This window comes from Balaenoptera borealis, assembly GCF_965194805.1.
Source record: "Balaenoptera borealis genome assembly, chromosome: 9".
NCBI classification, from domain to species: domain Eukaryota; kingdom Metazoa; phylum Chordata; class Mammalia; order Artiodactyla; family Balaenopteridae; genus Balaenoptera; species Balaenoptera borealis.
In genome coordinates, this window is record NC_138873.1 from 52,715,320 (window position 1) to 52,742,959 (window position 27,640).

Sequence of the window (27,640 nt, forward strand, 5' to 3'; positions counted from 1 at the left end):
TACTTGAAATGTAAATGGACTAAATGCTCCAATCAAAAAACATAGAGTGGCTGAATGGATACGAAAAACAAGACCCATATATATGCTGCCTACAAGAGACTCACTTCAGATCTAAAGACACACATAGACTGAAAGTGAGTGGATGGAAAAAGGTATTCTATGCAAATGGAAATCAAAAGAAAGCCAGGGTAACAATACTAATATCAAACAAAATAGACTTTATTTATTATTATTATTTTTTACTAGAAAAGTACTCTTTTATTGAGAAGTAAGACAAGTGGATTTACAATATTCAATTGTTAGATCATATAATCTGTGAGACTTTTAAAAGCAGCAGTATTCCAGGAATTACAATTTATAAGGGGAAAAGGAAAACATTCCAAATAGGTTTCTGTTACAGAAAATACATTTGAACAATGCCAGAAACACTTAAGGCTCAGTAGTATTAGACCTTCTCCTCCATCTTTATAGCAATAATCAGAGTATGTTTTTTGTCACAAAGACAGAAGACTAATTTTGGAAAGGAAGAAACAATATGACATACAGTCCTTTCTGTCAGAAGACAAGTATGTTTAAAAATAGAGCCTTGGGCTTCCCTGGTGGCGCAGTGGTTGGGAATCTGCCTGCCAATGCAGAGGACACGGGTTCGAGCCCTGGTCTGGGAAGATCCCACATGCCGCGGAGCAACTGGGCCCGTGAGTCACAATTACTGAGCCTGCGCGTCTGGAGCCTGTGCTCCGCAACGAGAGAGGCCGCGATGGTGAGAGGCCCGCACACTGCGATGAGGAGTGGTCCCCACTTGCCGCAACTAGAGAAAGCCCTCGCGCAGAAACGAAGACTCAACACAGTCATAAATAAATAAATAAATAAATAAATAAATAAATAAAAGAACGTGAATTTCTAAAAAAAAAAAAAAGAAAAAAATAGAGCCTCATCAATGGTTCTGAATAAGAAACATACAATGCTGCCAAGCAGTCCCAAACTCACATTTGAGATAAACTGTGGACTCATTTAAAACTGAAAACTGCTCGAAGCCTCTCACTCTTACTAAGGACTGGGAGATTATCCTTTACACATTTCTAATAATGCTTTCTGAAATAAGATTGCTGAAAAAGAGATCTCTGTTACAGTGCAAAGAACATTTTGATAGAAATTCATGTCTACAAAGGAGCTAAATAATACAGATGTTCCATATATTAACAGATACTGTTCTTGCTTTAAAAAGGTAGAATTATCTAGCCACTGTAAATAATATGGGTCAGTCAAAAATATGTATAACAGAGTCCTACAGGGCAACTTGTATAAGTCAATCCCCAAAATATGTATATATTTGATACTCTCCAAGTGAGGATATTACTTTTTTGAAGAACATTAGACACAACACTAGGTTTCTTATTATTCCATGAACTATTGAGGTAGGAGTCTCATTTTGTCAATATCATCTGTTTTCACAGATTATAAGTCAAATGCCAGTACCAAAAAGACAGTAATCCACAAGGCTGAACCATTAGACTATCTACCAAGTCCTTCCTTCTTTAGATGAGCAAGTTTGCGACTTCTCTGTGCATCAAGAGATTTAACTAAAAATAACATAGTCTGTAATATATTTTGTAGACACATTTGTCAATAAAAATCACAAATTTCAATTATGATTTTATACATTAAAAAGCTTTGCAACTGTTAAAAAAAAAGAATAAATAGTATAATCATTAGTGGTAAAACAAATAGTACTATGACTCTTGAAATGTCTTCCTACATCTACCAAAAGGGTGCCACCTTGGAAAACTACTAATGAAGAAACAACTACTGTTTCCTACTGCCTGTCAAGCAGCAACAGTAGAGAAGGCAACACATCATTTTTGTAGTGTCATGTTTTTCAGAACTATAGCCAGTTTAATTACAGTAAAATAATTTAGTATGTGAACTCAGATATTCTCTCCATGAACTCAAATGAAGAGTGATCATATGAAACACACATTATGCATATTGATTTTTATGTTATGAAAAAGCTGAAAATAAGGGAAAACTTGGCTTATGGAAATAGCCCTTAAAAAATAGCTGTAAGTTTAACCTTTTAACACAGTACATCTTAAAGTAAATATTACCAGTAGTTATTTTATGAAAAGCAAAATAATAAATCACTGTTAAAATTTAAAAAATAAAAGAAAAAGAAAAACTGGATCACAACATGGAAATATCCATTTGGGTTGCATCACGTAGTATCTTAAATAACAAACTATTCAATGAAATGAGCTATGTAACAGACTCCTTCATCACCAAGAATGCTTTTTTTGTTAAATGCTTACATGTCATGAAAGATACAGATGCTCATGTGAGAGTCCCAAGAAGTATGAGGACTTCCAGAATGTGTTCCTGAAAGAAAAAGTGCTGAGTCAGCTATAACTTAGAAACTACAAGCTAGTAAAGAATGACCTTTGCATATTCCAGCAAAGAATATCTAGTTCAGATTTTCATCTGGCTTTAAAATATTAAGATTCAGAAGAACCATAAAAGTTTTATTTTAACCATACATTTACCAAAAAGAAAAAAAGTGATTCATACATCGACACTGGGTTTTCCTGGTTTTAATATATTACGATGACATAATCCAATCTAACTCATGCATCACTTTCAGAGACACAGTGCAACTGGAAATAGTTTCGCTGTTGCAGAGGACATTACAGTTCTAAAAAGCAAATGCCTATGGGTGTGCTTGCATCTTCAAAAGAAAAAGAAAAGAAACAGGCACTACAGTTCTCTAAGGATGGCTGTGTTTCATACATTGTGGAAAAACAGTAAAAATCCCCTTCAAGAGTTTCAATATGCATTGTAACATAGATTTCATCTCCTTCGGTTTGCTTGCTGACTTCTTAGATGACTTGGTTAGAAGTCTGTTTTCACTGCTTCTTTGTTAACTGCTGTTGCTACTCTGTAGGCTATATGTTTTAAACTTCTGTAAGGAACATTACAAGCTATTTCATGTAATTTAATTTTGTGCTGAATATTCTTCAAAGGATTTTATAAATAATGCAATATTTTAAATGAGTCTTCAATTCACTTGTTGCTATACCATATTGTTGCTTTCTCCGACTTTATCTACAAATGATCTAATTCCAGGTAAATTCAAGAGTGATCCAAGGACTGGCACTCTTCTAATAAATCCAACAACCACAGGAAAGAAGCCCCTGAACAAGAGAAAGAATCCATAAATTTCAAAGATCATGCCTATCAAAGGCCAACCAATCAGGACTACAAATACACCACCCAGGAAAAATCCTGTAGCTTTCATTTTATGTTTTTGGAAGAAGAATCTGAATGTTCTTTCTAAACCAATTACAAAAGCCAAGCCAGCCACAAATGAAACATTTCCAATAGCCAGTAGTGCTTTGTCAAAAAAGAGAATCATTCCAAAGAACAGGAAAAACACTCCAAATCCTGTTAATCCCATTCCAATTTTCTGGGTGTCTGTTAAGGAGATCATGGCTGCAGGGGTGAGGGTGGCGTCGATAGCACCTCGGAGCTTCCAGGGTTTGAAGCCAAAATAGACTTTAAAACAAAGACTGTTAAAAGAGACAAAGAAGGCCATTACTTAATGATCAAGGGATCAATCCAAGAAGAAGATATAACAATTGTAAATATAAATGCACCCAATATGGGAGTACCTAAACACATAGAGCAAATATTAACAGACATAAAGGGAGAAATCAACAATATCACAATAGTAGCAGGGGAATTTAATGCCCCCACTTACATCAGTGGACAGATCATTCAGATAGAAAATCAATAAGGAAACACTAACCTTAAATGACACATTAGACCAGATGAACTTAACAGCTATATATACAACATTCCATCCCAAAGGAGCAGAATACATGTTCTTTTCAAGTGCACATGGAACATTCTCCAGGATAGATCACATTCTAGGCCACAAAACAAGCCTGGGTAAGTTTAAGAAAACTGAAATATCAAACATCTTTTCTGACCACATGCTGTGAGACTAGAAATCAACTACAAGAAAAAGAACTGCAAAAAAACCCCCAAACACGTGGAGACTAAACAATATGCTACTAAACATTAAAAAAAATGGATCACTGAAGGAAAAAAAAAAAAGTATCATTGAAGAAATCAAAAAGGAAATCAGAAAATACCTGGAGACAAATGAAAACAAAAAACACAATGATTCAAAATCTATGGGACACAGCAAAAGCAGTTCTAAGAGGGAAGTTTATAGCAATACAAGCTTACCTCAGGAAACAAGAAAAATCTCAAATAAACAACCTAACCTTATACCTAAAGGAACTAGAAAAAGAAGAACGAACAAAACCCAAAGTTAGTAGAACGAAAGAAATCATAAAGATTACAGCAGAAATAAATGGAACAGAGATAAAAAAAGAAAAAATAGAAAAGATCAATGAAACTAAGAGCTGGTTCTTTGAAAAGATAAACAAAATCTATAAACCTTTAGCCAGACTCATCAACAGAAAAAGAGAGAAGGCCCAAATCAATAAAAATCAGAAATGAAAAGGGAGAAGTTACAACCAACACTACAGATATACAAAGGATCATATATGCCAATAAAACGAACAACTTAGAAGAAATGGACAAATTCCTAGAAATGTACAATCTCACAAGACTGAAACAGGAGAAAATACAAAATATGAACAGAACAATTACCAGTAATGAAACTGAATCAGTAATAAAGTAACTCCCAATACCAAAATCCAGGATTAGATGGCTTCACAGGTAAATTCTAAAAACATTTAGAGAAGAGTTAATACATATCCTTCTGAAACTCTTCCAAAAAATTGGAGGGGAAAGAACACTTCTGAACGTATTCTACGAGGCCAGCATCACCCTGATTCCCAAACCAGACAAAGATATGACAAAAAAAAGAAAATTACAGGCCAATGTCACTGATGAACATAGATGCAAAAATCCTCAACAAAATACTAGCAAATCAAATCCAACAGTATACTAAAAGGATCATACACCATGATCAAATGGGATTTATCCCAGGGATGCAAAAATGGTTCAATATGTGAAAATCAATCAATGTGACAAATCACATTAACAAATTGAAGAATAAATGGTTATATGATCATCTCAGTAGGTGCAGAAAAAGCTTTTGACAAAATACAACATCCACTTATGATAAAAACTCTCCAGAAAGTGGGCATAGAGGGGACTTACCTCAATATAATAAAGGCCATATATGATAAGCTCACAGCTAACATCATACTCAATGGTGAAAAGCTGAAAGCATTTCCTCTAAGATCAGGAACAAGACAAGGATGTCCACTCTTGCCACTTTTACTCAACACAGCATTGGAAGTCCTAGCTACAGCAATCAGACAAGAAAAAGAAATAAAAGGAATCCAAACTGGAAAGGAAGAAGTGAAATTGTCACTGTTTGCAGATGACATGATACTATACATAGAAAATCCTAAAGATGCCACCAAAAAACTCCTGGAGCTCATCAACGAATTCAGTAAAGTTGCAGAATACAAAATTAATATACAGAAGTCTGTTGCATTTCTGTACACTAATAGCAAACTCTCAGAAAGAGAAATTAAGGAAATAATCCTGTTTATAATCACATCAAAAAGAATAAAATACCTAGGAATAAACCTACTTAAGGAGGTAAAAGACCTATACTTGGAAAACTTTAAGACACTGATGAAAGACATTGAAGATGACCCAAGCAGTCAGAAAGATATACAGTGTTCATGAAGTTGAAGAATTAAAATTGTTAAAATGACCACACTACCCAAGACAATCTAAAGATTCAGTGCAATCTCTACCAAATTACCAATGGCATTTTTCACAGAACTAGAACAAATAATTTTAAAATTTATATGGAATCAGACTATACTACAAAGTTACGGTAACCAAAACACTATGGTACTGGCACAAAAACACACATAGATCAATGGAACAGAATAGAGAACCCAGAAATAAATCTATGTACTTATGGTCAATTAATCTACAACAAAGGAGGCAAGAATACACAATAGAGAAAAGACAGTCTCTTCGATAAGTGGTGCTGGGAAAACTGGACAGTTACATGGTAAAGAATGAAATTAGAACACTTCTAACACCATATACCAAAAACACACTCAAAATTGATTAAAGACTTAAATGTAAGACCAGAAACCATAAAATTCCTAGAAGAAAACATAGGGAGGATACTCTTTGATGTAAATTGCAGCAATATTTTTTTGGATCTGCCTCCTAAGGCAAAGGAAACAAAAGCAAAAATAAACAAATGGGACCTAATTAAGCTTAAAAGCTTTTGCACAACAAAGCAAACCATCAACAAAATGAAAAGACAACCTACTGATTGAGAAAAAATATTTGCAAATTATATGACTGATAAGGGATTCATATCCAAAATATATAAACAGCTCATACAACTCAACATCAAGAAAACAAACAACCTGAGTAAAAAATGAGCAAAGACCTGAATAGACAGTTTTCCAAAGAAGACATACAGATAACCAACAGGCACATGAAAAGATGCTCAACATCATTAATCATCAGAGAAATGCAAGTCAAAACCACAATGAGATATCATCTCACATTTGTCAGAATGGTTATCATCAAAAAGACCACAAATAACAAATATTGGAGAGAATATGAAGAAAAGGGAACACTTGTACATTTTTTTTTTTTTGTGGGAATATAAATTGGTACAGCCACTGTGGAAAACAGTATGGAGGTTCCTTAAAAAACTAAAAGTAGAACTACCATATGATCCAGGAATTGTACTCCTGGATATATATCCAAAGAAAACAAAACCACTAACTAGAAAAGATACATGCACCCCAGTGTTCATAGCAGCATTATTTACAATATGTTTTTGTTCGTTCCTTCTTTTGTTCTCTTCTTTTGTGATATGATGACTGTCTTTTGTGTTACGTTTGGATTCCCTTCTCTTTTTTTGTGTGTGTGTCTATTATAGATTTTTGGTTTGTGGTTACCATGAGGTTTATACATAGCAATCTGTATGTATATGTGATTGTTTTAAGTTGCTGATCTCTTAATTTCAAATGTATTTTAACAACCCTGAGTTTGTACTCCCCTTCCCTCAAGATTACTGTTTTTGACGTCATATTTTACATCTAACTGTTTTATGTATCCATTAACTGCTTATTGTGGATATAGATGATGTTACTACTTTTGTCTCCTAACCATCCTACTAGCTTTGTGCATGGATAATTTACTACCTTTACTGTATATTTGCCTTTACTGAGGAGCTTTTTCCTTTTGTAATTTTCATGTTTCTAGTTGTGGCCCTTTCTTTTTTGCTTAGAGAAGTCCCTTTAACATTTCTTGTAAAGCTGGTTTGATAGTGTTGAACTCATTTAGCTTTTGCTTCTTTGTGAAACCTTTGATATCTCCATCAGATCTGAATGAGATCCTTGTTGGGTAGAATATTTTTCATTGTATTTTTTTCCCTTTTATCACTTTAAATATATTGTGCCACTCCCTTCTGGCCTGCAGAGTTTCTGCTGAAAAGTCAGCTGATAGCCTTATGGGAGTTGCCATGTATGTTATTTGTTGATTTTCCCTTGCTGCTTTTAATATTCTATCTATCTTTAATTTTTCTCATTATAATTACAATGTGTAGTGGTGTGTTCCTCTTTGGCTTAAGCACTCCCTGTGCTTCCTGGCTTGAATGTCTGTTTCTTTTCCCAGGTTAGGGAAATTTTCAGCTATTATGTCTTTAAATATGCTCCCAGCCCCTTTCCTTCTCTCTTCTCCTTCTGGGACCCTTATAATGTGAATATTAGTGCGTTTATATTGTCCCAGAGGTCTCTCAAACTGTCCTCATTTCTCTTCATTCTTTTTCCTTTTTTCTGTTCACTATCAGTGATTTCCACTACTCTGTCTTCCAGCTTGCTGGTCCACTCCTCTGTATCATTTACTCTACTGTTGATTCCCTCTAGTGGATTTTTCATTTCAGTTATTGTATTCTTCATCTCTATTTGGTTGTTCTTTATATTTTCTAACTCTTTGTTAAGAGAGTTGTTCTTTATATTTTCTAACTCTGTGCATCCATTCTTCTGAGTATTTGATCATCTTTACAATCATTACCCTGAATTCTTTCTAGGGTAGATTGCCTATATCACTTATTCGTTTTTCTGGTTTTTATTTTGTTCCTTCATTTGGAACATGTTCCTCTATTGCTTCATTTTGCCTAGCTTGCCGTTTTTATTTCTCTGTATCTGGTAGGTTGGTTATGTTTCCTGACCTTGGAGAAATGACCTTTGTAGGAGATGGCCTATGTGTGCTAGCAGTGCACTCTCCTCTCATCACCATAGATATATGCTCTAGGGGTGCTCCCTATGTGGGCTCTTTGGGTCCTTCTGTTGTGGCAGGCTGACTACTGTGGGTGGTCTGGTAGGCTTGGTTGGCCCCTGGTCTGGTTGACTGCCATACAATAGCCACGATCGGGGTGGGGGGGGGGAGTTTTAAGATGAAAAGAAAGGAGATGTGACAAAATCTCAATGGGCAGGCTTTCTCAGGGGTGAAAGGATTCTACATGACTTCTTTTCATTTAGGCTCCTGGCATCTTTTTAACGGTGAAGAAATGATGAAACAGGATTGCAAACTGTTTACATTTAGCAGAGGAACATTTTCACACACAGAAACACAGTGGTGTATGTAGAGTTTCATTTGACAGCAATATCAAAAGCAGAACTGCATGGACGTGAGGTCTTGCAGTTCTGCCTTCATCCCCTTCCCTCGCCTTCCCCACCTCCCATTGCTGTCATCACTGTGATGGGTTCTGGAAGGAGGCTGTGGAGGATGTGTGCAGTTTGGAAACCACACTATATGGGTTCTCTCTCCTCCCCTTATCCTCTTCCTCCCCCTGTCCCCAGGCAGATTTTGTTTTTAATTTAGTTTTTTGAATAGGTAACACATTCACATGTTTCAAACATTAAAATTACAAAACGCTATAAAACAAAAGACTCCCTCCCACCTTATCCTTCTTTATTTAGTTCCCATCCTTCTCAACATATAAGCACTGTTATTTCTTTCTTTTTTATCCTCTCAGATATTTTTATTCATAGGTCAGTCATATAGACATTTTATTCCCCCTCATCTTTTTTTTTTACATACGTGACAGCCTGCTTTCCATATAGATATGGTATGTATATTTGTATTCTTCTGCATGATTTTTCTTTATTGATTTATTAAGAACTCTATTCCTTTTTTTTCTTACAGAATATTTGATTGTATGGATTTACCACAGTTGATGAAATCAGCTCTTTTTTGAAAAACACTTACATGGCTTCCAATCTTTGGCTATTACAGACAATGTCTCATAAATAGCTTTTGTACAGTGTGTTACTTCCCATGTGTGAGCATATCTGGAAGATAAATTCTTAGGGTCGAACGGTGTATATATTTGTAATTTATAGAGTTGCTGCTAAATTGCTCTTCATAGACATTGAACTATTTTATAATCCCACCAACAATGTATGAGATTTAGTGTTTGCTAGTCTAATAAGTGAAAAATGGTATTTCATTATAATTTTAATTTTCATTTCTTTTGTAATGGGCATTTTAAAAAGTGCCCATTACAAAAGAGGTACTCATTATTTTCCTTCAATAAACTCTCTGCTTAGACATTTGCAACTTTTCTATTGGGTTGTTGATATTTCTTACGGATTTTTAGGAGACATCTTTATACAGGTTTAAAAAAGAAACAACAGGCCCCAAAATGAAGTCATATTTGCCAAGCCCCATGTCACCAAACTGAGAATTAATACCTAACTAAGTACATTTTCAAACTCTCCCAGGAGTGGAATCTTAAACCAGTCAGTCTGGAATTACCTGGTCAGCACTAGTGAGGTAATCTGCCTGCTAGGCCCGTGCTGTCCCCTAAAGGAAGGTGACCTTGCCACAAACAATCCACTCTTTGCTAGTAACCTCCTTGTTCCTGCTCCCTTCTGCCTATAAAAACCTTGCATTTTGTACAGCTTCTTGGAGCCCCTTTCCATTTGCTAGATGGGATGCTACCTGATTCATGAATGAAGCCTGTAAGGTCTTTAAAATATATTCAGTTGAATTTTGTTTTTTAACGTATATTAGGGTGATATAAGTTGTAAATATTTCCTCCAATCTGTCATTTATCTTCTGACTTTGCTTATGATTTTTTTTGGAGAGGAATGCATGTTTTAACAAATTTTAATTTTTATATAGTCAAAGGTATCAATCTTCTCTTTTAAGGTTTTTGGATTTTGTGTAATAGTTAGAAAGACCTAATCTATTTTGAAGTTATAAAAAATTCTTCTGTGTTCTACTCTAACATTTTTATAAATTCATATTCATATTGATCTTGTAGGGGGGGAAAAACTATTTTCCCTCGATATTTCCGAATTCTTGGCTGAGACTCCTGTAATAAAAGACAGATTAACTGGAGAAAGACAAACAGAAGTTTATTAACATGTGTACCTCATGTGTATATGGGAGACACCCAGGGAAAAATGAGGAACTCCCTGAAGTGGCTTAGAATTTAGCATTAAATGCCATCTTAATAGGGAAAGGGGATGGGGGATGGAGGCCTCCTAGGGTGGGTAAATGATATTCAGGAAAGATGAATGGGCTCTTGGAAGAGTAGATGGGAGGTCCGACAGTTTGTGACAAAGTTTGTCTGGGTGCCATGTCAATGTCTAGTCTCATCTCCTGGGACAAGTCACTCTTCCCCTGGTTGATGTGGCTCAGGGGAGGGAATATATGACAACTGAGTTCCTTTTGGAGGATCGGCCATTAGGCAGATAAGGGGAGTTCAGAGAAAGCCTCTCCCTGCATTTACTGTTTTTCAAGTGCCTTCAGCTCAACATAATCAATGTACCAAAGCATCGTATTTTAACAAAGCCATATGTTTGGGGGTGGCATGTCCTAAACTCCCATGGTCATATTTTTGGGTGCATATTCTGCTGCCTTTCAGTGTTTTTATTTGTATGGAATTTATTCTGTGTCAATTTGCTTCCAGATGGCTATCCAGTTGTGCTGACACTGTGAATTGACTAGTCCCGTTTTTTCCTTAAATGTTGGGGACACTGCCTCACAGATTGTGGCAGTCTCATTCCTGAGCAATGCGGGGTGTGGGAGTGGAGGTGCTGACAAAGCAGAGGCCCCAGGGCGATCCTCCCATTTGCTGTAACGGCAGAGCAGAGGCTTCTCCCAGGTACTAAGGCCTTCTTGACTTAGAGACAGTCTGCTGTCCAGGGATGTGCTCACAGGGGATCCCAAGTGGTGGCCGCCCCGCCCCCTCCCCCCTCCACGGGGAATGCAGCAGGTCAGAGCCACTGCACTCAGGAGTGGAATTAGGCTTTGGGCCTGAATAAATAATTAGAAATTGGCTGCTGAGAGAATGTCCCTGGTGATTGCTTCCTGTGGAATTTTGCTGGGTGGCACACAGAGTTTTATTACCCAATTAAAATACAGCAGATTAAATCGTGCAAAAGGAAGATGGAGTGGGCAGTAAATCTACCATGGAATGGGCTGTGGAAGGCCCACTGAAAGGCATGAATTGATGGGTCAGAGAGAATCAAGAAAAGGAGTAATCAGGTTTTGCCAAAAGAAATGACTAACCTGGTGTATTCTTGGGAGGGAGACTGAATATTTGCCTTGGGGTGGGGCTAGGGGTGTTGGCACTGGGAAAAGAAAAGTTTTTCAAGTTTCCTGAGAAGAACCTGGGTGGAAGAGAAATAGAGGGCAGGTAAAGGCAGCCAAAGGTAACACCAACAATCTTTGCTGGTGAAGTGACAGCTTTGTGTAACAAATAAACACTGACTACATATGGGTGATTCGGTGGCACCCATTGCCCAGTGCTACGTACTTGAATGATCAAGTCACAACGAGTTCTAAAATTTTAGCAATGTAAGACGAGGCAGGATTATCATATTAACTACACATTGAAATGTAATTTCTTGTTGTATTAGTCTGCTAGGGTTGCCATAACAAAGTACCACAACTGGTTGGCTTCTACAACAGAAATTTATTATCTCACAGCTCTGGAGGCTGGAAGTCTGAGATAAAGGTGTCAGCAGGGTTGGGCTTCCCTGGTGGCACAGTGGTTAAGAATCCGCCTGCCAATGCAGGGGACACGGCTTTGAGCCCTGGTCCGGGAAGATCCCACATGCCACGGAGCAATTAAGCCCGTGAGCCACAACTCCTGAGCCTGCGCTCTAGAGCTCGTGAGTCACAACTACCGAGCCCACGTGCCACAACTACTGAAGCCCGTGCACCTAGAGCCTGTGCTCCGCAACAAGAGAAGCCACCGCAGTGAGAAGCCAGAACCACAACAAAGAGTAGCCCCTGCTCACCACAACTAGAAAAAGCCCGTGCACAGCAACAAACACCCGACGCAGCCAAAAAAAAAAAAAAAAGGTGTCAGCAGGGTTGGTTCCCTCTGGGGGCTGTGAGGGAGGGGTCTGTCCAAAGGTCTCTCTCCTTGTCTTGTGGGTGGTCACCTTCTCCCTACATCTCGTCACATCCTCATCCCTCTGTGCATGTCTGTGTCCAAATTTTCCCTTTTATAAGGACAGAAGTCATATTGGATTAGGGTCCACTCTAATGACTTCATTTTAACTTGATCACCTCTGTAAAGACTCTATCTCCAAATGCTCACATTCTTGGGTAGTGGGTGTTAAGAGTTCAGCATATGAATTTTGGGGGCATGCAATTCAACCCATACACTTGACTATCTTGAAAAATAGCAATTTTCTTATTTATGTGTATAGCTCCACATTCCCCACCCCGCAGCATATTGATACATCTTTTTCATAGTTCTCACGGAGCTGATTTGCAGAGGTAGGTTTTAGCTCACTGGTGAGACCCTGAGACTGCAGTGATAGATGCATTTGCTCCTGTTTGGTACTTGATGAAGGGGGCAAACATTGGTTGTTCTTATGGTAATGGTGAGGAGGTAAATATTTCTCTCTGGAAAAGATGAAGAGACCTGTGAGCCTCCCTCTGGCTTCCCTTTCCACCTTGCTTAGGGCTGCCAGATGTTGCACTTGAGACCAATTGGTCTGCCGTTTGCACCTTCTGAAAGGAATTTATCAAGTGTGTCCATATATGAGCATATCACATATATCCAAGATTTTAGTTGAAACCATCCAGCTGCCCTCATCTGGCCTGGACCTTGGGCCTGCTGCATGTCTGGCCATTGAATAAAATGGAGCATAGAAACGGTAGGAGTTGTCTTTGAATTGTGTCAACATTAATGTCCTTGCCTTTGTCCTGAAGCAAAGCAGATTAATAATGAAGATAAAAGTCTGTGTGCCAGACGGCTGGGTCCCTGGAGCTTGACTCTGAACCTCAGCCTGTATCTGTCGATAAGGACAAGGCTCACTCCCCAGCTCATGAAGGCTGCGTCTGGCACGGATAGTTCCCCCAGTCTAGAAGCCATCCTTGATTGCTTGTTGATGTAAACGGATTCCATTCATTCGTTCAGCAAATACTTATTGAACAGCTGCTCTGCGCTAGTCACTCTTGCAGGTGATAGGGATGTGGTAGAGATCAAAACAAAGACATCCATCCTCATGGATTCATGGACTTTACCATCTGGTCAGGCTAAACAGTTAGCATCATAGATACAGTGATAAATTCTAAAAACAGTAAAGCAGGGTGAGGGGAATAGGAATGTGGGGCTCAGGACAGAGCTACAATTTTTTAAAGAGTAGGTCTCATTAAGAAGGTGACATCTGAGCAAAGATTTGAAGGAGCAGAAGAAGTTAGCCTCGTGGCTCTTGGGGCCAGTGTTTCAGCAGAGAGAGCAGCCAGAGGCCCTAAGTTCCTCATCTGGAGTGTGCCCAGTGAGTGTAGACAAGAGCGAGGAGGCCATTGTGACTGCAGGCGAGTTTTCCAAAGAGAGGAGAGTAGGTGAGGCGGGGTGGGTGGGGCAGAACACATCCTCCTAGGTCTTTAAAAGAATTTTGGCTTTTATCTTAACAGAAAGGAAACCCATTCCAGCATTTTAAGCATTGGAGGTAAATGAGCTAAGTTATTTTTACCTTATTAGAAGGTACATAAAGATCATTCTGGTTTCTCTGCTGAGAATAGGTGATAAGAAGGAGAGGGGAGAAGCAGGGACAGCAGTTGGGAGTCCCTGCTGTAACCTAAGCCGATGGATGCTCCACCTGGGAGGAGCCGTGGTCGGGGCAGGTGGTCAGGTTCTGGAGGTATTTGGAAGGTAGAGCCTAGAGGATTTCCTGATGAATGGGACACTGGAATGTGAGGAAAGAAGTCACGGAGGACACTAAGGGTTTGGCCTGAGTCTCTGGAAGGATGGAGTTGCCATCGGCTGAGAAGGAGTGGGCTGTGGGTAGAGCAGATTGTGGAGGAGGATCAGGAGTTCAGTGCTGGACACGCTGAGTGTGAGATGCTCCTTTGTTCTCATCAGAACCAAGTAGAGATGAATAGGTACACTGGGACCTCATCACTCAGTCCTGGGAGGGTGTCATATTTAAATAAATACTGTCCCCAAAGGTGAAGGAGAGAGATAGATGGTGCAATGGTCTGAATGTTTGCATCCCCCCCCCCCCCAATTCATACGTTGAAATCCTAATCCCCAAAGGTGATGACCTTAGAAGGTGAGGCCTTTCAAAGGTGCCTAGGTCATGAAGGTGGAGCCCTCCTGAATGGGATTAACGCTCTTATAGAAGACACCTCACAGAGCTCCCTAGCCCCTTCCACCATGTGTGGACATGGAGAGAAATTTGGGCTCTGATTCAGAGGAGGGCCCTCACCTGACCGTGCTGGCACCCTGGTCTCTGACTTCCAGCCTCCAGAACTCTGAGCAATAAATTTCTGCTCTCTATAAGCCACGCTTGTGATTTGGTATTTGGTATATTTGTTACAGCAGCCCAAATGGACTAAGGCAGGTAGATAGAGAAACAAGAAATTACTTTCTTTACTCTGGTCTCTCCAAGGACATCAAAGAAGATCTAAGTCATAGTCCCAAGCAGGCCTTCTCCTGTCCCTCTCCTTTCCTCCCCAAACTCTGTTGTAATCCCTACTCCCAGATGCCTCTCGCTGGCCACTGCATTCCCTCAAAGCACTCTTTCTCTTCAGCCTCAGTGTGTTGGCTCCCAGCTCTGGAGTCTCTTGAGGTTGTAGATTGACTACATCTCTTTGAACTTGAAGGGTAGCAGAGTATGCCACCCCAAGCTGTACCACTTTGGCATAAGGATTATTTTGAGTTGAAGGCATTTGAGAAGAAGCAGGTACAAGAAACGTTCTCTGGCCTCCTCCTATTTGCCTAAAAGTAGGACATAAATTTGGAAAGATGTTCCCCTCCCCACTCTACCAGGAAGGACAGAAGTTAATCACCAGAGACCCCTATCAACCCAGAGATGGCATCAAAGGAATCTGCATAACAAACCTTGCTAATACTAGCACTCAACAATATGAGCAAAAGAACTCATATTGTTCTTTTGTTAAGATGCTGTATAAGCCCAAGTTCTAACCAGCGCTTTTAGTTATTCATCACTGAGTGTTCCCATGTGTATGCATGAAGTTCATGGTCATAAACTTCTGTTTTTGTTTTTCTCGTGTTAATCTCTCTTATGTCAGTCTAATTTACAAGGCTCCAGCTGGAGAACCTGGGAAGTAGAAGAAAGACAGTTTTTTCCTCCCCCACAAACTCTTTCCCTCCTTCTTTGGCTTCCCCATCACACAATGTCCAGAAAGAAATGTGGCAGGAGTGGCCTGTCCTCAGAGACTGGGGTACAGCTGAGAAAAAGGGACCAAAAATGTTGGGATCCTCACTGGCAGATTAAGGGAGCAGAGAAGTTGGCAAACTCACCAGTGTTAATACATGTTGCCCTCCCATACGTGCACATGTGGATGCATGGTGGTCCTTGGCCTGGCGAGGTTGTCTCTGGTCTGGACCATCTCAGGTCACCTTTATAGCCACATCTGGATAAGATCAGGAGAAGCACCCACAAGGTTACATAAATGTGAACTATTTTACACGTTTGCACTTGACAAATAATACTTTTAAGCTCCCTCACCTCCACTCTCCACCAGTAATGAGTACTAATTCTCATGAATTCATCATTATTTAGATTCATAGAGTGAGTCTCACATACTCGATAGAAGGCAAGGACCTGCAGTCCTGTTACTTATCAGCAAACAGTTCACTCAGCATTACTAAATGTATTATCTGGGCCAGGCCCTGAGCCAGATACCAAGATGACTAAGTGAATTGGACATACAGCTCTTGGGGTGTGTGGGGAGGCAGGTAATGTCAATATCCAGTAGTAGGGGCTGTGATGGAAGGGCTTCATCTGCAGCTGGGGGCTATGCTCCCCCCAGCCAAAAGGTGGGCCAAGAAGACTTACTCAGGAATTTGCATCTTTAAAAAAAATTCCTAATTCTTGGAAATTCTAAGTAAATTCATCAGGCCATCATCCAAAGAGATTGTCCACTCCTTCCAGCTGCCCCTCTCTCTACTCTCTGGGTTCCGTGACCCCCAGTGTAATTACTCCAGATGGCCTGTTTCGTTGCTGCCATTCATCACCAGTCCTCTAGCTTCAGAGTGGCAGATGGGCTTGTCTTATTCACCGCTGCTTCCCCAAGACCTCAGGGGGCTCAGGAATTGGCTGACTTGTTGAATGAATGGATGGAGAGATAAATGAGTCCCCTATTAATAGAACTACATTATGCATTGTTTTGAGTACATCTACAAGTTTTGAAAGTACTACATGCTCACTACTGAGATTTTTCTTTCTTTTTTTCAGTGAGACCACATCGTTAATGTTTTAGTGAGAGTCAACTGGAAATAAGATTTGTGTCAGAGAAATAGTCCTTATACTTATTTTTTGGGGAAAAAGTATTGTGTCAAACCAAGGCTATCGTATCTTCACCTTGATCCAAGATATGTGTAAGATTTTTTAAAAAGAAAGATAATGTTCTGTGTTCAATTTATTTAACAAAGTAATTGCATTTTCCCATTATGAATATTATATAAATTCACATAGAAAAATTAAAAAGAAAACATATATTTTTTAAAATTAATTTATTTTTTTATTTTTGGCTGTGTTGGGTCTTCATTGCTGCGCGCGGGCTTTCTGTAGTTGTGGTGAGCAGGGGCTACTCTTTGTTCCGGTGCACGGGTTTCTCATTGCAGTGGCTTCTCTTGTTGCGGAGCACGGACTCTAGGCTCGCGGGCTTCAGTAGCTGTGCCACGTGGGCTCAGTAGTTGTGGCTCGCGGGCTCTAGAGCGCATGCCAAGTAGTTGTGGCGCACGGGCTTAGTTGCTCCGCGGCATGTGGGATCTTCCCGGACCAGGGCTCGAACCCGTGTCCCTTGCATTGACAGGCATATTCTTAACCACTGTGCCACCAGGGAAGTCCCAGAAAACATATTTTGATGTATTTTCTTCCAATAATTTTTCTATGTCTAGGGTTTTTTTGTTTTTGTTTTTGTTTCTACAACCACACTCATTTTAAATAAAATTCTTAAGTGTGAAGTGTAAAACCTTGGGCACCGGCCTGATTGCCCTCTAAAATGCCTTCTTAAGATTTGGAAAGATTTATCCAAATAAGAAAGTTAGGCAATATAATTAAATGGGCACTGTAACTGGGTCAAATCAGGGTAATAAAATCCTCCACACAGTGAAAATAAAGCCTAAAGTGATACTCAACAAAGAGAACATAAAGAGAGGCAGTTATGGCTGGTACTGGAGGTGAAGGAGAAACTAGAAGCCACACTGGGCCTTTTAAGCGTATTGCAACTAAGAGCCACCTTCACTAGTCTGTGGGAATCAGCAAGATACCCAGGTAGCAGAGGGAAGCATCAGGGGAGCAAAGGTACGGTGGAGGAGTTAATGATTTATTTGCATCAAATTAATACATGGAAGTGAATTAAAATAAATCCCTGAGACTGGTAGCATTTATCTTGGTGTCAGGAGGGAATCAGAGAGCCAAGAATTTCAGCTGTTCCTCAAATTAAGTCACTGGTCACAGGAAACAGGCTCTGTTAGAAATGTGGTCAGTGCTACACCTTCCTCTGTCAGACCATGTTGAGAATAACCCAGGTATGTGTATGATAGCAAATCTTCTGAAAAAGAAAAGGAAATTTCTGTTTCGGTGGCCACCATTTTCAGAGCACCGCCTCCCCTGTCCCCCTCCCCCTCACCTCCCATGGACTTTATTAGGGTTTCTTGAGGAGACAGAACTTTTCCTTTACCTTCTTAGTGACTCCAGCTGGGCCTGAGAATTAAGTTGTCATAAGACAGATACACAGGAGAAAAGCATACAAATTTTATATTTATGTGCACATGGGAGACTTCACAGGGAAATGAAAACCCCCAAAGCAGTTAGGCCTAAGTGTTTTATATATTAGGTGGAGCAAAGAGTAGTATTTATGAGAAAGTAACTAAAATATACGTGGAGGAAGGAAGATAAGGATTATTTTAACAAGGTTTCCTTGCACGAATGCTTCTTGGCCTCCCCTTGCTGTCTCCAGGTTCAGGGAGGGTGTGTTTCATATAGGAGTTTTGTCTTCTGTCCTCAGGAAGAAAAGGGTAGGTCAGAGTGCCTTTCTCACACCTACTGTTTTTCAAGTGCCTTTAGCTCAAAATAATCAAAAAGTCAAATTGGCATATTTTGGGGTGGCACATTCTGAACCCACTCACTCAGCCCTGTGTTACCGTCTGGCTCACTCTAGGGAAGCCAGGTGGGCTCTAGAGGGGTGCCTAAGGTGATGGTAATGGCCTGCAGTGTGAGGGCCAAGGCAGTCAAATGTGCACAAGAATAAGAATCACTCAGGGAACTCCCTGGAGGTCCAGTGGTTAGGACTCTGTGCTTTCACTGCCGAGGGCATAGCCAAAAAGAAAAAAAAAAAAGAGTAAGAATCACTCGAAGTTCTACCCTTTGCACCTCTCCTGATTCATTTACCACGTGGCCTTCTGGGGGGTCTGATCCTTGAGGAAGTTCCCTGGGTTCCACCAACTCTGGCCTGTGTTTACAGGTATGGCTATAGCCTTGATATATGTGGCCATCATCACTCATCCCTCTGTTGCCATATAACTTTCCCATCTCCCTTGTAAGGGAGTACAGACTTTATTCATCTCATAACTTAAAAACAAAAAAACTCCTGTAGATATCATGGCAAAAGTGTTCATAGTAGCCAATTTTCCTCCTGGCAAACAAGGACATTCTCTTACATAACCTTAGTACAACCATCAAAATCAGGAACTTAACGGAGATAGATCTAGTTGGAAGGAAAATTTTCTTTTACCATTTTATATGGTAAGGGGGTGGATGGTCTGTGAATTAACCCACACAGACAGATTAACAGGATAAGTTTGTTTATGCATGTGGGAGCCTTCAGATGAAGAGACAACTTGAACAGCTGGAGGTAGAGGTTTATGTATCAACTTAACAGCGGGGGTTACTGGTGATTAGGGCTTCAGAGGATGGAAGGCTGGGATGAGGCTTGTTTACACAATCTTTTGGAATGTCCTGGTGCCCAAGGTCAGGCCTCTCTGATTGGAAATCTTGGGGGGGCTGTGGCAGCTGACTCTCATAAAGCCATGCGCTAGGTAAGGGACGTTCAGATAAGAGTTCTTTCCGCATCAGTTATAGCTTAGTTGTTTCCACCTTGAAGTAATCTTTGTGTCATTCAGGTGCGTTATCAGTCCCATGAATCATACCATCTAATCCACAGTCCCCATTCAGATTTGACCGGTTGCCCTAATAGCATCCTTTGGAGCAAAAGGTTTCAATCCAGGATCACGCATATGCATTTAGTTGTCATAGCTCTTTGATTTTCTTCAATCTAGAAGAGTTCCTCAGGAACAGGTTTGAAGATTACAGGCCAGTTATTATGGCAAAATTTAATTAGCATGTTTTAATCCATCCATCCATTCATCTGTAAGGGAGGGAAAAAATTCTTGTCCTTCTACCCTTCAAAATTCTTGGCTGGGGCCCTTGTAACAGAAGGCAGATTAACAAGAGAAAATACAGAAGTTTATTAACATGTATATCTCGTACAAGGGAGAAACTCAAGGAAAGAGTAACTCAAGGAGGTGGCTTAGAACTCTGGTTTATATAGTATTTTCAGCAAAGAACAATGTATTTGTAGAGAAATGACTGGAAAAAAGAAAGTGGTTTTAGGCTTCCAAGGGTGGCAAACTGTGGGAAGGTAAATACATGGGAGAAAACTACTGGAGTGGGGACTGTTTGCAGATTCCTCTGGTGCCATCTGTTAAGGGTAGAGAGACCTTTTTCCTGCATTTGCTGCTTCTTAAATGCCTTCAGCTCAAAATAATTTTTACCTCAAAGAGGTGACACATTCTGGTTTCCTTCAATCCATAAATTCATTCATGTGGGACAAGTAGTTGATCATCTACTATGGACGGAGCCCTGTCAGGCATTGGGATCTATGGTGAACTAGATGGATGCAGACCTTCCCTTGGGAGAGGCCCTTATAGCCTCTATAATGGGTAAGAAACCAGAATTTCGATTCAGTATAGCTGGGTTCAGGTCCCAGATGTACTTACTTCCATTAGAATCTTGGGCATGTTACTAAACCTTTACATGCCGCACAGAAAGAGGCAAGGTGAATAAAAGTACCTACCACATAAGACAGATGTTTGCTTGAAATGAGTTCATATTGTCGTGGTCTGAACACGGGCTGGAAAAGAAATTGCAGACACAAGGCCGAATGTAAAGAAGATAGAATTTATTAGAGGGAAGGGTCGCTGCCAGAACAGTGGGCTGACTTGCTAGTATTCTGGGAGAGTCGAGCCCAAACATGTGCTATTGATCAGTTTTTATAGCCAGAAAACAAAGGAAGGGTCCAAGGTGAAAATTTTGTTTACCGATTGGTGGAGGCACATATACCTTCCTTCTACAGGTTGGGAGTGGGTCAGGGCAGATGCGTTTCCTTATTTGGAACAGGTCCTGTGGCCCAGGTGGGCATCGCCCAGGTGGGCTCAGGAATTTCGTAACCATCGCAACAGGGTGGGGAGGGCGATTAAGAGTCCGGGAGGGGGCGTAAGGCTGACACTTTTTCAGGCAGGGTTGTCCTTTGTCCTCAAAGCATCATTGTCCTCAGAGCCCCACAATACTGACATCTCAGTAAATATGAGTAATTTGCACCTGAAAATTAGATTTTCTGTGTGAAGATGGTAACTGGGTTCTACTTCACATTATCTTAAAAGGGAAAAATTATAACACATTACATATCAACGCTAAACCCCCAACCAACTTCCTGAGGCATAACTAAAGTACACTAAAACGTCTGAAGGGATCAGGAGAGGTCACCCCAAAATACGCCACTTTGGCATAAGAATTATTTTAAGCAAAGGCATCTGAGTTCCTGAACTCTCTTACCTGCCTGAAAGCAGAGCTTCACAAAAGAATTCAATTGTCATAAATTCCCTCCCTGGAGCAACCCTGATTTTCTCTTCTTACAGATAAGAAGTCAGAAGTTGTACCACACCCAGACAGACGTTGTCACAAACTATCATGCCTTCCTTCTGTTCTCCTGAGGGCACATTTATTTTTCAAAAATGGCATTTGTATAAGAGCCCTTTCTCCCCTCCTTCTAAGAAGCCATTTGTTCTCCAAAAAGTGCTGCTCTGTTCTCCTCCCCATCTTTTATTAAGATGATATATAAACTATTCTAACCACCTCCTTGAGTCACATTTTTCTGTGAACTCCCACACATACACATGAATAAAAATCTGTCTTTTATCTTACTAATCTGTCTTTTGTCAGTTTAATTTACAGGTCCCCAAGAGCACACCTAAGAGAGTAGAGAAACAGTTTTTTCTCCTTGACACACCTAGGTATTATTAACAATGGTCACATTAGGGTGTAAACTGTTTAAAACATTGATCACCAGAAAACTAAAACAGTTGCTTTATGTATAGTAACATCTCTTCCATTGTAAGTACTATTTTTACTCGTTTAATTCCTTATCCATCATGCTCTTCAAAAGTTCTCAACGTTTCTGGTACTCACTGCACAGCTCTGGGCAAAAAACAATGGCTCAATATGGAAAGCACTGGTAAATGCATTCAGGACAGGCGCCAGTGACAGAGCATGACTCACTCTGAGCATGATGATCTGAGGTCACTGGAAGCATCAGCAACATCCAAAGACTACCTCCCCTCTGTGGATACTCGCTGTGCTTTTCAAAATGTCTACGATTGTTCCTGCTGTTCTACCACTTGAATTTGGATGGTAACTGGAAAACTTTCCTCCATGTTGTTTTGCTAACATGTATTACATTTTTGGAGACAAAACTATAAAATTTAATACCAGCTTAAAAATAGACAAACTCTATTGAGAGATACATACATTCTATGAAGTTTGGGTATGAAAAAACAAAAGGTGTTGTTTCTGGGAGATACTTGGCAGGCTATGCTTGCATATATAAAGCACTTAGGACAGTGCTTGGCACAAAGCAAGTGTTAGCTATTATCTTACCTTTATGAACATAACTTTCTGGTGGGGAAAACAGACAAGTAAACAGAAGATGGATAAGATCACTGCAGGCTGTGATGAGTTTCCTGAAGAGGTTGAATGCCGTAATAGAGAATAATGGAGGAGGGACCTTCTTCATGTAGGTGGTCAGTGTGGACTCGCTGGAGAGGTGATGTCTAAAAATCAAAAGCATTCCAGGCAGAGGCAAGAGCAAATCCCAAGGCAAAGGTGAGACAGAGCTGTTGGAAGGACAGTGAATAGAGAGTGGGGAGTAGGGAGAACTCTGTGCCATGAAGCCAGAGAAATAGGCAGGACCCAGGTCTTGCAGAATCTCGAAGGCCATAGAGAAGAGTTTAGATTCTATTCTAAGTGCAATAAGAAATTATTTTAAAGACTTAGGTGGAGGGGTGAAATGATCTGATTTATGTTTTTAGATCACTTTTGCTGAGGAGATTGGGCTAATGGAGATTTCAAGTGGAAGCTGGGAGACCAGTTACGAGGCTTCTCCATTAATTCAGGTAAGAGATGAGGTGACATTGAAGATGGATAGAAGTCAGGGATGAGGGTTATTTTGGAGGAAGAATGATTGGACTTGATGTTGGGTGAAGGAAACAGATGACTCAGGGATGACACTTGGATTCCTGGCTCTGATAACTGGGTAGATGGTGGTGCATTGATATAGAGAGGAAACTCTAGATATAAGGATGTTTGCAGAGTTATCTCTAAAGTCTGGCCATATACACACATACCCATAAATGCAGAATTATGTTTGCCATGTCTTTTGGGAAGTATCATTATTTATAAGTGGCAGCGTGGCTGCAAAATGAATAAATGGTGTAGAGGTTCCACACAACATGGCACAGGAGAAGCCTGAATTATGATGGTTTGCTTCAGACCCTTTTCATAGCACCTGGTGACTTTTGCTTGGGTCCTTCCTTGTAGTATCTGTTGTGATACATGGCTTTTTGTTTGTTTTGCCTTATTGGTTGGAAACATGAAACTAGTGGCTGTTTTGGTTGTATAAGCTAAACATCAGAGAGGTCTGCCGTTATTCCCCAGTACGCCACAGCTGCAGTGTGTCTGTTCCCTGTCTCCTTGCATATTAATAGAGTTATGGTGGTTAGGAATAAATGACCATTCTGAAGAGATTAAGTATAGGATACTTTGGGGTGAATGACCCAGTGAAAGTTGTAGCCCACCCCCAAATGTACCACTTTGGAATAAGGGTTATTTTGAGCTAAAGGCAACTGAGAGAAGACAGATACAAGAAGAGCTCTCTGCCCTCCCTCTATTTACCTAAAAGCAGGACATACATTTGTAAAGTTGTGCCCCTCCCCTTTCTACCAGGAACGACAGAAGGTAACTACTGGAGACAACTCTAGACCCTTACCAGCCCAGAGATGGCACCAGAGGAATCTACATAATAAACCTGACTAACTGACCCTTATCTTCCATTAGTTTCCCCATATGTTTACTTTCTTACAATCTGCTGCCTTAGAAACTCAAAGTCCTTTTCCTTTGTCTTGTCATAGCTCTAAAACTTTTTTGTTCTTTTGCTAAGATGTTCTATAAGCCCAAGTTCTAACCACCTCCTTGAATTACTCATCTTTGAGTGCTCCCATTTGTATGCACAACACAGGTGTTAATAAACTTCTGTGTTTATTTTTTCTCTTGTTAGTCTGTCTCTTGTCAGTCTAATTTGCAGGACCCCATGCAGAGATCCCAGTAGGGTAGAGGGAAAAAGATTTTTTTCCCTTTCCTACATGAGAAAGAGCAGAAAGTGTACACTGAGAACTCCAGAAACAGAGTAGTTCTGGTGTAGAGAGGACCAAGGGCTGGCTGCCTCATCTACTAGCTGTGTTAGCTTAGCCAGACCACAGGCATCACTGTGCCCTGGTTTCCCCATCTGTGAAATGTTTTTGGGGGAGATGGGAAAGTGAAACAAGAATTGAATAAGATAGATTATGGTGATAGAATACTCTAGATTGTTACAGAAACAACCCCTGAAACTCAGTGGCTTAGCGCAACCAAAGTGGATTCAGATGTGAATCAGTGGAGGTTCCCCTCCTTCTGAAAATAAGGATCCTTATTTTCATCATCTTCTGATACAGCCTGAACATGTGGCCTCCAAGATTATTGAAGAAAAGGAAGAAAGGATGCAGGACTGCATGATATATTGCTAATGTTCAGATGTGGGAGTGGTTTATGTCACTTCCATCCTTTCCCTTCCGGCCAGTACTGAGTCACATGGCCCCAAAGAACAGCAAGGTAAGCTGAAAAATGTAGTTTCCCAAGTACCCAGTAAAAGAAAAATAAAATGAGATTTGGTAAAATAATGGCATTTTCTCTATCATATGTAGGTAAATGTGTTTTATAAAATTTTATCTCTAGCTTTTCTCTAGTAAAGATAATTTGAAATGACTAAAACAGGAAAAGAAGTTAATGAGCAAAGGGTATAAATGAGCCACAAGATGGATAACCCATCTCTGAATAATGGGGAGATAATTGCCCTTTAAAGATGGCACAGAAAAGAGGTCTGAGGAGTAAGAGTGGGGGTGGAAGGTGGAGGGTTGGAGACTGAGAATTGGAAAGAGATAAAATGTCTTAGTTGGTAAAGTTCACAATTGTGATGAAAGCGTGCCTGGAGAAGAAAGTTTTATGTCTGAACTAAAAGCAAATGACATTTTTACGAGCCAACGGTTGTGTAGCCAGCAGAAAGGTAAAGTTTACAATGTCCATCTGAGGGCAAGAAGTTCCAAAATGAAGATCTTTTCTGTAAATAAAAAGAAAGAGCTGTCACTGGAAAACAATTCCAAGTTAAATGTTAAGGATGAAAGACACCAAGAAATGGAGATTTGCAGGGTGACTTAATGCACATTAGAAAAATTAAACCATGCCTCATCTTCTGATGTTGGAGGACATGGGACAAGGACTCTGGCTGTCAAGGCTCTGCTGTGAGATGTGTCACCTTTCTAAGACTGTCTTGTCTCCTTTAAGAAGGAGAAATCAGAGTCCTTATGTAGGGGAGAAAAAAATGTTTCCTTCTACCTTTCTTAGTTCTCAGCTGAGGCCCCTATAACAAAAGACAGATTAACAAGAGAGGAAACAAAGAGAAGTTTATCAACATATCTACCTCATGGATGCATGGGAGACACCCAGGGAAAAATGAGGAACTCCCTGTGGTGGCTTCGAACTCCAGCTTAAATACTATCTGTGGGGAGGCCGGTTATGAGGAAGTTACCAGGGAAAGCATGGTCAACAGGGTAAGCTTTGCTGTGAAGTTTTCAGTGATGCTTTCTCCATTGACAAGAGTCTACTGTGATTTAGTGAACCTTCTCTTCCTGGTACAGAAAGGGAGACACCCTTACACAGGGAAATTTTCTTTCTCAATGTGAATTTCCCTTATGTAAGGGGAACTTCTACTCTGTTTTCTGAGCTTCTCCTGTGTCTGCTGTTTCTCAAAATAATCAGCTCAAAATAATCCTTATGCCGAAGAGGCATATTTTGGGATGACGCATTCTGCCATCCTTCTCTGCTATACTCCCCATCGACCTCTCTGTGCATCTCTCTGCTCACCCTACGCCAGCCACACTGGACATTCACTGGTTCCTTGAATATTCTGCCTTTGCTCCAGCCTCCCGACATTCGCTCCAGCTCTTCCCTCAGCCTAGAAAGCTCTTCCCTCAGCCTAGAAAGCTCTTCCCTGTGATGTGGTGTCCACTCTGCGAACTCTCCCAGCTTCTCAATGACGCCTACCCTGTCCATTCTATTTAATACCTTCAAACATACTGAATAGTTACTGTTTACAATGTTTATTGTTTGTTTTCCCCACTGGAATGTAAGCTTCCTAAGGGTAGAGATTCTTTATGATTGCTTATTTCACCGATGTATCCCTAGTAGATGCACAAAATATTTGTTGAATTGAATCATTCACACAAATTACTAACTAGCTCCTAATGGGTTAAGTGACATAGAGGTTTGTTTTCCCCTGAAACAACTGCTGTGAACAGAGAGTGCTTGTGTTGCCCTAAATGAAGGGGCAGGAGTAGGGGTGGAGAGGGTACAGCAGGGAAACCAAAATTAGGGGGGAAAATCAGTGTGAACATTTAAAGGGTCTATCTGTGTTGCTGATTTTGTATTTCAGGCTATGACCGATGGCAATAGCATTATTTAAACCATAAGTTTTAGTTTTTAGAGTAATTTATTTGGAATGTTTTCCTTTCCTTCTAAAACAAGCAAACTCTGTGAAGAACATAAGCTTCAGTTTCAGCTTAAGACAGAAACCTTTAGGTGGAGATAAAATAGAAACCAGCACCTTTATTCAATCTTTCACTACCTGGTCTGTTTGAAGAGCGGACGTGTTTGGACAATGATGCTTAGTGAGATCATTTCTATTACTGTTTGTGAAGGGCTTAGCTTTGCCTCGTTCTCCTTTGGGGCTTAAGAACTTCGACATTTTAGAATGCTTTCTTAAAATTAAATATAGAGTTTCAGTTGCTTTGATGTGGTACAAGGGGACAGCAAAAAATGCTGTTGAAAACAATCTCAGAGCTGTACTTGAACAGCTCCCGAATCCTTGTGAAAACACAAATACATATGAAAAGTCAACATTTTATGCATAAATTACATTTTATACAAAATTACATTTTGAGCTTGTGGTGGGGTCTGTGGTGGTTTTGTAACATTATCTCTGTTCTAGAAACCGTAAGCTTTCCTTTGAATGAACGCCCAAATCCTCACCTTTGCTGCAGTGATTAGCTACTCCCAGTATTTAGGGTGGAATTTGCATGCGTTTAGCACTCCTTTAAATTCCTCAGCTTGAAGAAGAACCCCTTTAACCTCTAAGCACAGGTGCAGTGGACACTTTTGCATCATTCAGCTATATTCCAGAAGATTTGGGGGAAGTTAGCTAAGAGATATGTCTGGGCACTCTGGTCTAGCCTCAGGCTCTAAGTCCTAGAGTACCAGTCTGTACTGTTTACCGTGCCCTACGCTGGGCCTTATATCAAAATTAATTGCACCACCAGATCCTAGCCATTAATTTTAGTATATCCAAACTATGTAAGAGCAGTGAGACATTTATTTATAATTTTGCTTCAATTTGAAATTCTTTACCCAATAACGTTGGGGATTAGCTCCCTGCTGCTGCTTTATTAGAATGTCAGCTGGAATAAGTA

At 40.2% G+C, this 27,640-nt stretch overlaps 1 pseudogene across 1 annotated transcript; it reads right to left on the reverse strand.

Annotated features, from left to right (window-relative positions):
• LOC309634600 (vesicle transport protein GOT1B pseudogene) lies at positions 1–26,110 on the reverse strand (annotated as a pseudogene). Its single transcript, XR_014249608.1, has 2 exons — positions 931–26,110; positions 1–585 (listed from the first exon to the last, which is right to left on the reverse strand). The product of XR_014249608.1 is annotated as a vesicle transport protein GOT1B pseudogene (transcript).
• Positions 26,111–27,640: the final 1,530 nt, after the last annotated feature.